This window comes from Patella vulgata, chromosome 8 (genome assembly GCF_932274485.2).
Source record: "Patella vulgata chromosome 8, xgPatVulg1.2, whole genome shotgun sequence".
Classification (NCBI taxonomy): Eukaryota; Metazoa; Mollusca; class Gastropoda; family Patellidae; genus Patella; species Patella vulgata.
In genome coordinates, this window is record NC_065886.2 from 12,438,158 (window position 1) to 12,449,400 (window position 11,243).

The following is an 11,243-nucleotide window of genomic DNA, read 5'->3' on the forward strand; positions in this document are numbered from 1 at the left end:
GCACGGTACAAATATTATCACCACTAGAAGCAACAAATTCCAGAACAAGCCAGAACTCATACCAAAATGGCCGCTTTATACAAATGAGTATTTAGGGGAATACTAACCCGAACCCTAACCCTTTTAAGAGAAGTAAAAACTAAATTAGACCCAAGTTCAGTCTTTTAAAAAGGGTTAGGGTTAGGGTTAGTTATCCCCAAAATTCCCATTTATATAAAGCGGCCATTTTGGACTCCGGAAGCACCCGAACCTCGATAAAATACTAGAAGGTTTTATTTGTACCGTACGGTAAGGACGGCCAGCCCTCGATAAACTACTAGAGGGTTTTATTACTCAACAAATACCCTCTCGAAGTATGTAATAAAATTTAATCGGGTGGTATAACCGTCTTCATTAGCCCGGTAGGAGTAGAGCAGTAGGACGTTAAACCCCCGTTTCATTTCATTTCATTTCCACATATAATACATGTACGTGTATGACTGTTAACCAATGTACAATGTGTTTGTGGTCGTTGGGGTAAATTGTCCCGAGGCCTTAGGCGTACGGGGTTCTTTATCTTTATATATCTCTCGTGTAACTAATAATTAAATTCCTGGTGCTTAAACGCTGACATAATTATGTTCGACTGAACATATATTTCAAAGGGCATTATGTAAGATAAAGGGCTGATAGTTATCGCTATAATTGTTAATGTGATGGGAATATGTTGCAAATTCCAGTCAAATTACTTCACTCTGAGTTGAGTCAAGTTATCGACCTTATCGAGTTACGATAATAAACAAAGTCTCGATTATCTATAATTTATCATCGTGCCGACTTCAGTAATGATGATGGAGGCTTGCCTAAAATTCAAAAGCCAATATCTCGGTTCGTAGTGGAACAATTTGACTGAAATTTTCAGCATATTCTATTTACGTTATCTATGTTTAATGTAATCCCAATACTCCGTGTTTGTGAGATTTTTATATATAATAAACCTAGTATAAATTTATATCAACACAGTTTAAGTCTATCCACACTAGAACTGTAGTTTAAATCCTACATATATGGATAGGTTTAATCAGTTTAAAGATATGTCTACTTTATTTATGTTTTATCATAAACAGTTACATTCATTACTTCTTAAAAATGTTTACTTAAAGGAGCGAAATCGCTAATATTTGGAACCTAGAAATTGACACAAATGGGTTGCAACGCATATAATAATGTAATATGAATGTATATAAACTGATTTACATCAATGGTTTCAGTTTGTACTGTAAAGTAATTTCTAAATAGTTATGTTCGGCGAAATACGTCAGAAGTCTCAATCGAATGGCAACCTCTAACGTCTGGTTATTCCAGTCTACACCGATAGTATTTATTGCGCATGCTCTACAGATAAGAAAATGGCTTCACCGTTTGACATGACTTGTGGAATATGTCTAGGCAGTCTAGCTACGTTCTTCAAGTTATCTGGGTTCAAAAAAGGTGCTCCTCTGAATTAGACATAGATATTGACTGTGACAGATTAAACCTCTCTCGTTGGTACTTAATACAGGATAGGGTGTTGGTGGGAGATGTTAGATATTTTCCATGGATATAATGGTCATGTTGAACACATTCAAATTGTTTCTTTCTCAATATATTATACAATCCAAGTAAAATAAATTCTTGTTGGATCGTATGGGCTTCCTTTCCATTCTTAAATTATTTTATATGTGAATTGTTTTTTTGCAGGAAGGATATATTACAGTGAATAATAACTTTTTATAAAGACTAGAGACTTATTATGGAGCTCTATGGAGATCGACCAATCAGAATGCAGTAGGCTTATAGAAGTGGACATATTGAAAGAAGAAAATGTCTTCTTATTTTTTTTAGAAATCTTTATTAATAATAACCATTTGTACAATAAAGTTCAGTGGGAATACATACTGAAAGTGCACAGATACAACACTATATATAGAATTCATTACAGCAGTTACTATGTTGCTAAATTAATTACGGTGTTATATTTGACAAACGTCGCAATGAAATAAACCATACGTCACGTGACGCCTTCGTGGCCTAGTTCGAACGCATCGTATACTCTCAATAGGACGTCGTGTCGCTTTCATGTGTCCTACGGGTATAGGCTACTTCGTTTTGGCTTCGTATGTGGTTTGGGTGTTATCGCGTGACCATGTGCGGACATCGTATAAGCTTCGGCTGTTAATTGGCTGTTGACAAGTTCGGGGCCATCCTCGCGAGAAGTTCAAAATGCCATTTCGGGACGGTGTGACGCCCGCACAAATGATCATGCGTTCAAGAAATCAATACAAATTACATTTCCCTCTGCTTTATAATTATCCGTATAATCAAGTATGTCTTGAATTTGTCTTATCTTATCTTTGATATATCTTGTTTGGTTCTCATGCATTAATTGTGGGCATACCACTTTAAAACGTTGAGCCAATACACACTTCATTTACGAATATTATATTTTACAAAATTGTCTTGAGATAACTAGCCATTACTTTCTCGGTTACTTACTGCACATTATTATATTAATACAAACTATCATTTACTGTGTCATATTATGTTTATGCAAAGAATATTAAAATGCTATAAAACTTGTTGATTTACGTAAACACCATTGTTGACAGATGGTGCTAATGTTTGATAACTGTTCTCAGGAGATCTGTTTTCCATGGTATCATATGTAGATTGGGTTCCATCGGCCGTTACAGTCACGTGATTAGAATTCGAATCCCTAAAGGGTGACAGTTCATACCGGTGGTTATCTTCTCTTGTTGTCATGATATCATAATACATGATATTCCTAGGTTGATTGACGTCAGATCTGTGACATGTACATCTAGATACGTGATCTGCGAGTTTCTTTTTGATGCTCCGTATTATACTGAAAAACAATTATTGCGTTTCGTCATGAAAAGAATAAAATGTTTTTTTATTCACTGCTACATCCTCGGTATCACCAGTGGTCTCATTCCGTTCCACTCCACTAATCCCAGCTTTCATCTATGGGGGAGACACGTATTCAAATTATCCGTCCTTTATCGACCAATCAAAAAAATCGTTAAATACAAAGGAAATTGGAGAAGGAAAGTAACTCTAATCATCTCAGAGAGAGAGAGAGAGAGAGAGAGAGAGAGATGGGTTTAACGTCCACTCGACAAAACTAGGTCATTTCGGGACTAACATGTGGTTCAATTATATTTTAATAATTCGCTTGCGCGTAGGGGTCTTTAACAGTGGGAGGAAACCGGAGAACCTCATAGTACATTGTATGGTTTATACCCGTCTTCATTAGCCCGGTAGGAGTAGAACAGTAGGGCGTTAAACCCCGTTTCATTTCATTTCATTTCCACATCGCAGATCGTTCTCGACAAAAACCTGGATCAAATCCACAACCTCATGTTTAGTTAGCTCCACCAATCAACAGTCAAGTGCTATTTTCACCGTCGTCTAAGTTGGAACGTTACTGTCGGAATGAGAATTTTAAACCATTAAAATATGTTATCTCTCATGTAACTAATGATTAAATTTCTGGTGCTTAAATGAGATGGGAATATGTTGCGAATTTTAGTCAAATTACTCCACTCTGAGTTGAGTTAAGTTATCACCCTTATCGAGTTACGATAATAAACAAAGTCTCGATTATCCATAATTTACCATCGTGCCGACTTTAGTAATGATGATCGAGGCTTGCCTAAAATTCAAAAGCCAATATCTCGGTTCAGAGTGGATCAATTTGACTGAAATTTTCAGCATATTCTATTTACGTTATCTATGTTTAAAGGGCAATATTGGTGCCAGTCATTATCATATATGTGATAGAACTGGTAAACACGTTCCAAATATTATTTTTTCACAGAGATCATTGCTACGATAGATGAGTAATCAATGTTTCAACAATAGGAAGTGACGAACGCAAAAGGAAAACACGAGTTATCCCTCTATAAAACTGGCTGAAGTGACGGGTGATAACAGGTACATGGGCGAATTTCTGCTCACTAATAATTCCTTCGAAGACCCTTGTTACAAATTATTCGTGAGAAAACCCACGAGGTTAGACAGGCGACCCTACTCCTTGTCACGCACAACCGGGGATTCGAACGTAAGCAATGACACTAAGACTGGTTTGTAATCTATTTTTTGTTATTGGTTTGTAGATTCAAACTACGATCAAGGGCAGATAATTTGATTATACCATTGATGAAACAGGGTATAGTATTTTAATCAGATTGAGGTTGTTGCCTTTTTTGACACAAATATGGAATAAATAGTTTGTTATAACAACCCATCAAACAATTTAAAAAAAACAACAACATATTAACAATCGAAACGAAATGCATATATGTATTGTAGTGAGATTGGGGTTGGCATTTTTGGACAAAATTATAAGAATGCAATAAATAGTTTCTTATAACAACCCACCTAACAATACAAACCAGACATGTTTGGATTCAGTTCGCTGACATATCGCTTTTAACGAAAATAATATTTTCAGAATCCAGGAAATCTGTACAGCGTTTGCTATCTCTCACAATATCTTGCCATAATATCGTTATATTTTGAATATCATATACGTACCATATCAGTATTATTATAACCACGATCAACAAAAGAAAACCAATCGTTACTCCAACTGCTAACCCTGTAACTAGAAATAAAAATTATCGGGAAAAGGTGCGTGTCCTTTAATGTATTGAATTTGTTTAAGAAATCATATAATTGTCCAAACTAGAAAAAAATTGAAAATCTGCCTTTCTGTCTAGCAGTCTCTTGGAACCTGCAATATCCCTTCTCGTTTGATGAGTTAACTAACAAATTATTGTACCTCAGCATTTTTAAGAATAGGTATGTCGCATCCGGGATTCGTTTCTGGAAAATTAGAAAACTCCCCTAAAATGTTTTTGTATCCTGGGAATTGATTTTTCTGGTAATTAAACAAATTAATTTGCATATCTGTACGCACGATTACCAGATAAATTGTTGTCCAAAGCAGTCACAGTTAATACCATCACTGTTTGTGAGATTGACAATTCTTTTGATGGAAGCGAGTGGTGCGTTTGTTGATGGTGAGTCCCGGAACGAATGCTCCACCTTGAATTCTAATGCAAGGCCTAGAGCTATTGGTGTATCACCCCCACCCTTATGACCCCTTTGTGATAAAAAGAGTCCATACACAGAACATAAGAGGCTAGTGGAAGTGAACGCCTTTACCGTCTCATACCCAGATGAGGGCAAGACTTTGATGGGAATCGTAAATTAACAGTGTTCAGGACAACGCTACAATCTTTGTATTGGCTGGTAGACGAATCTTATCCACAGTCCATAGAACAGTTAGAAGAGAAAGGATTACGCGATAACGCGAAGTGAACTTTAATTAAGCGGATATTTGCGAGTTTAATCTGTGATTGTTGTGCTGAACTGGTCGTGGATTGGACATTTTGCGATGTGACTTTAGTCCATAGTGATATAAAAGTGCGTTGATGGTGCGCTGTAATACAATATCATTTGGGATCTAAATTTCAATATAGTATTCTGAATTCATATTTTATTTGTAACTCATTTTGGACATATATTAAGTGACAGATTAATTGTAAGTTTTAATCTATATCAGGTGTGGGGAGTTGACATAGTATTATGTAAGATTTAATGGATTGTACAAACGTGTGTACTCGGAGTGTCTATATGATATAAGATTTAGGCTTAACACGTATTGACACATTTTGTCTTGAGCTAAGATGTGGGAATCTTAATAATTACTTTTCATTGTTCTGATTACTAATGGTATTAACTATTGCGTGCCCTAGCCGATATAAAAAAGCCTAGTTTAGATATCACCTCGGTGGAAGCAGACGTAAAATACAACTAACTAACAACAACAACAAACAAGCAGGCAGGGGGAAGTACAGAAGAGGCGCAGAGAGAGACCTAGAGAGAACTCGGCTCGGACCTGGGGCAAGGCGGTCTGCCCTTGGACCCCGGGAGAAGGGGGTCTTGGCAGACCTGAGGGAACAGGCTACATAGATGTCTCGAGATCTAACCACAATGACGTTGTACATGTAAATATGTTATCCAGTATTAAAATATCTTTTTAATAAATAAGAGTTATGTATTCTATCACAGCGCGTTATTTGTATGTACTACGACTTGTGTTGTGAAAGACATTTTGGGGTTTCATCGTGATGAATATAAATATATCGCAGATCAAATCAGTGATTTTCAACCCTAATGTCCGCCTTAATTCTTTTAGCTTTAGTTTTAAAGCTAACTGTTACTGATGATAACGCCACGGGAACTAATTTCGTAGAAACACCACGTTTGCGAACTGGAATTTTAGACAATATATCTGGTGTTTGGATTAAAATTAGTTATTTTGATAGATATTTCGATCGAGTTCAGTTAGTTAAGAACACTTTATAATATTCGGCACCGAAAGATCCAAAATATATACTATTATATCGTGATATATGAAAGCAGCATTTTTGGTTTGCTAACAAATTGATCAAAGGGTCAGAGTTTATCATACCCCCATCCCCCATTTTGCGATATATTTCTCTCTTTAATCGCCCAAGTATTGTTACTAGTAATGTCCGTCCTTGTCTGGATCTATATATAGTGGCGGATCGATGTCGGGGGAGGGGAAGGGGTGGGTCTAGTCTGCCCTCCTTAAATAACAGTCTACATAACAATACAACGCAACATGCATGACACACCAACCCCTTTATCAGGGACAGTATATATCCATTATGTGTTAGAGGCTTACAAATACTAGAGTTTATTTTATGGTATTGTTATCGTGTATTATTACACAATGCAGTGTTGAAATGTGAATATACTCTTTCATAGAATATTAGATATGAATAATATTACAGTATGCTGACGCAAATCGTTTTAGTTGATTGATAGTATATGCAATGTGAATATTAAGAAAACAGCATGTAAAAGATCGTAAAAGATCCCTTGGCAGTTGGAATTCGATATAAGGGAAGGCCGCAGCTAAGCCGTCCGGGCAAAATTTCCCTCATAGCACACTGTATGGCGTATGCCTGTCTTTACTAGCCCATCCGGAGCAGAACATAGGACTTTAAACCCTATTTCATTTTATTTACGTGTACGCCATAGTGTACACGTGGCTGCGGTCTTTCGTCCCATCCGAACGACTAACCATTAACCATTAAATAGAGTTACTGTCAACAATACTAGACTACAGTGATTGTGTGTATATAGCAGTATATCATAATGCTGCCGTAATAAATTGTGAAATTTATCACTGGGTCAAAGGTCATATGAATACAACAGAAAATGTTTTAGGGGGATTTACTGATTTAAAATGGGAGATGGGTGTTGAGTGGCCAAATGGTTAACACGTGCGCGTTACATCCTTAGGTCTCTCATTGAGTAAAATGGCCAGTGGCTTGTTTCACGAAATTTTAACTAAGATAAAATCCAAATTTTAGTAATTTGATTGGATAATATTAGATTGATTTTAGTGCTTAGCCAATCAAAATTGAAGTATCTTCTAAAATTTAGATTTTAACTTTAGTTAAAATTTCGTGAAACAGGCCCTTGGCTTCGATTCCCCGCTTGTACGTGACAAGGAGTAGGGTCGCCTGTCAAATCTCGTGTTTTTTCTCCGGGCCCTCCGGTTTCCTCCCATTGCTAAAAGCACTTACGCGCAAGCGAACTATTGAAATAAAATTAAACCACAGGCGAGAACATCACATGTAGAACTATCACCAAGCGTTTGGCTCTTGCCACGTTTCAGCTGTTATTAAGGATATTATACTCAAACCGTAGATATTGTAACTCCTAGTGTACTATCCTAGATGTTGTAGTTTCATGTATTTAACCTTTATAGTTTGTCATATTTGATATATAAACTTAAGTTACAACAAGACAGAGTATTCCGGTGTTAATTGATCCCACAACGTGATGTCAAAGTTAGTTCCTAAATTATCATGCACATTGGTTTTAATATCAAGTCGTTGTCAAATTGTACACTACATTGAACGGCATTCTCATACTTTTCACCGCTCACGTGCTGTTAAGATATTATCTATGACTGATGTACGTCACACATCATGGCTGCTATATTTTGTAATATTGATAATACTATACATTTCATTATAATTTGGTAAGCTTTGGCAGTTCACAATATTAGGTCGTATATTACCTGGTAACTGGTCAACTGTTGCCCGATTCTTGACATATGCTGTCGATGCCGTTGAGGTATTACCAGTTGTTATTGACATGGCTTTAACTTTGAATGTCCTTGATTGTGGTGTTTCTGTGTTAGACGGATTTGTCATCAAACTATCCGACACTGATTTTGTTGCCTCTGAGGAAGACGCACCTGTCGTCATGGTATGCTGCAACGGTGTTGTATTCAGAACTTTCGTTTTAAATCTTGATATTGCCAAGGCAGTAATCACTGAACAGAACATGCAATTTCAAATTCAGAAAGAGAACGAAACGAAAATGATATCTTATTATATTAATATTGATCTCAAGTTATATTTATTTAAAACATAGACGTTGAGTTGTTACACAGATAGCAAATACGTCACTGCTGACTCTAAAATCAGTTAACAAGAATATGTTACTAAATTCCAACCCGTATACACTGAAGTTCCTTCAAGTCTTAAAGAATAAAGCATTTCGATGACACGTAAACAGGCTATAATTCAACGGTTGGCAGTCGACATATTCTGCATTTCATCCCCTTCATGACCCAGCGAATTTTTCTCTACGAATTTGACAATCCGACGGACGGAAAAACACAAAATACGTGGAGAGAAGCAAAACATGTCATTTAAACTTAGCCATACAAACGAGGTTATAAGCTAACATGACAGCACGGGGATACACGCCCTATTATAATTAACAGTATTTTTTAAAATAAATTTCACATATGACTAAAATACTTACTGACGTTTAGGGTTATAACTTGTAAACAGAAACCTGCTGTAGATGATGGATTAGGTGTGTTATCTCTGGTGAACGTTAAACTAAAAGACTCGTATAACTTGATGTTATTAGAGGAAGACGACCGGTTTTGGCATTCGATAATACGACGTCCAGCTGTAACTTGAAATCCACACCTTATATTGTTGTCTATAATCCTAACACTGACTTCAGTCGTGATACTGTTGACTGGCACTTCTACTATGGTGACGTCACATATACAACCCTTGTCTCCATCTGTAAGTATACTACCATTAACAGGTATAAACATATGACTGGTTGGTGTCGTCATATCACTGCATGGCAATACTGTAAAAACAAAGAATAATTTTGATTTGCTAATCTTGAATTAAATGCCCTAGAGTCTCTATCTAAATACCTGTCTAAACTTTGATAGCACACAATTCATGTAATATTCATTAATATACATTTTAGCAGAAAATAACTCTGTTTAAAAGCAGTTGGATAAATGTTTTAACAGAATATTTTTCTTAACAATGCGAGAAAATTTTAACGTTTTTTTTTATTTTAAGCCATGGGATAAATATTTTAGACTGTAGAGAAGTATAGTAACATATACTAAATGTATAATATAAACTTACCAATATTTGGACCTGTGGTACACTGATCAGCCATTCCTATAAATATTCCATAACCCAGTCAGGTAAATTGACATTATAGACATTTTCAAATGAACGACTTGCATTGCAGATCATATTCGTTTAGATATAGCCCATGACATACGTAATTTAGCGGATTTACTTTATACTTGTAATTTAAACTTGCATGAGATAACACCATATCGGTATGTAATCTCTCAATTTGTTAGATGACAATGAAAACACTCATTCGATTTCCAATAAATGACACTGTAATATTAGTAGGGGAGCTTGCTGACCGTTGTTCCTAATCACGCGGACAAAACTGACACTATGCCTAACGGAGGCACCATCATGACCGATGATCAGAAAGGGAATTCATAAGTTGCACATCTTTTAGGTTTAGGGGCTGTACGCCTCCGAAATCGCGGAAAAGGTCAATTTACTTCAAATTTTTGTGGACAAAGTTAATCTTCGCTACATATGTTCCAGTTGCCAAGGCAAACTTTAAAAGTGACCTTCAGAACAAAAAATCACATGGCTCCTGGCTTCAGAACACCCCCTAGTGACCCGAGTACGTAGATTTATTTAAAATATGACGGACAACTTTGATTCCTTTCTCAGCTGAAAGGGAGTTTTGTTCTGAAAAGCACTTTTAAAGTTTGCCTTAGCAACGTGGATATATGGTAGCGAAGATTAATCTGAATTAAATCGACATTTTCCGCGATTACGGGGGCGTACAGCCCCTAAACCCATTCTGATCATCGGCCATCGTGGTGCCTCCGTTAGGCATAGTGCCTGCCAATTTTGTCCGCAGGTTTAAGAACAACGGTCAGCTAGCTCCCATACTATATATAAATTACTGACATACAAAGACGTATTGGATTGACTGCATATATCTTCAATTTATTAGACTTTAGAACTAAAATAATTGGGCTTACCCTGGACAAGAATGATACAAGTTACAAAAGTATTGACTGCTACCTTCAGGTATCCCATTTTATTAAAATCCTGTGAAAACGATTCGAATGTCTGCCTACTTCTAAATAGGACAACTTCTTGTCTACGATATGCTATGATTTATTCTTAAACACTAGTCAATGCATATCGAGTATTCATATCTAAACATTCACAGGAACAAAGATTTCGTTTTCTTTACGTTGACTATTGAACGCGGTCAATCAAGTAGTAGGCTTTTTATGGTGGTTGGGGTTAGATATCCAAAGTATCTCCGAAAGTGTGCGTAGAATAAAGCAGCGGGGTTCTTCTTTCGTTCCCCGAGCGTATTCTTTATCTAATCTTAAAGATACATTATGTAAGATTTAAAAAAAAAGAGCTAGCCATTCTTGCTATAATAGTTCGACAACAGATAATGAAAAATTAATAATTTGAAAATTTCATTCAATTACTCTATTGCGAGCGAAGATATTAGCCTTTGAAGGTTTGACAAGACGTGTGCAATAATTTCAACCACCGTACTGGTTGTTCCAATCTAAGTCACGCTCCTCCATTTTTAGATTAAATCAAAATATGACTGAACCGTTCTAATCTATTTAATATCGGGAGTATGCCATCGAGAGTTGATTATGGCCTGGATAAGTTAATTAATGTCTAAGTCTAGAAAACATTTCAGGCCTTTAAAGAAAGACCTGCAATAGCCAGATGTAGCTTTTGCATAGTGTA

General features: G+C 36.3%; 2 long non-coding RNA genes across 2 annotated transcripts; both read right to left on the reverse strand.

Annotated features, from left to right (window-relative positions):
- Positions 1–1,853: 1,853 nt before the first annotated feature.
- On the reverse strand, positions 1,854–8,378 carry LOC130014017 (uncharacterized). Its single transcript, XR_008788998.1, has 3 exons — positions 8,171–8,378; positions 4,579–4,648; positions 1,854–2,884 (listed from the first exon to the last, which is right to left on the reverse strand). It is a non-coding gene; the product is annotated as an uncharacterized LOC130014017 (long non-coding RNA).
- Positions 8,379–8,931: 553 nt separating this feature from the next.
- Positions 8,932–10,633, reverse strand: LOC130014018 (uncharacterized). Its single transcript, XR_008788999.1, has 3 exons — positions 10,502–10,633; positions 9,564–9,599; positions 8,932–9,270 (listed from the first exon to the last, which is right to left on the reverse strand). It is a non-coding gene; the product is annotated as an uncharacterized LOC130014018 (long non-coding RNA).
- Positions 10,634–11,243: the final 610 nt, after the last annotated feature.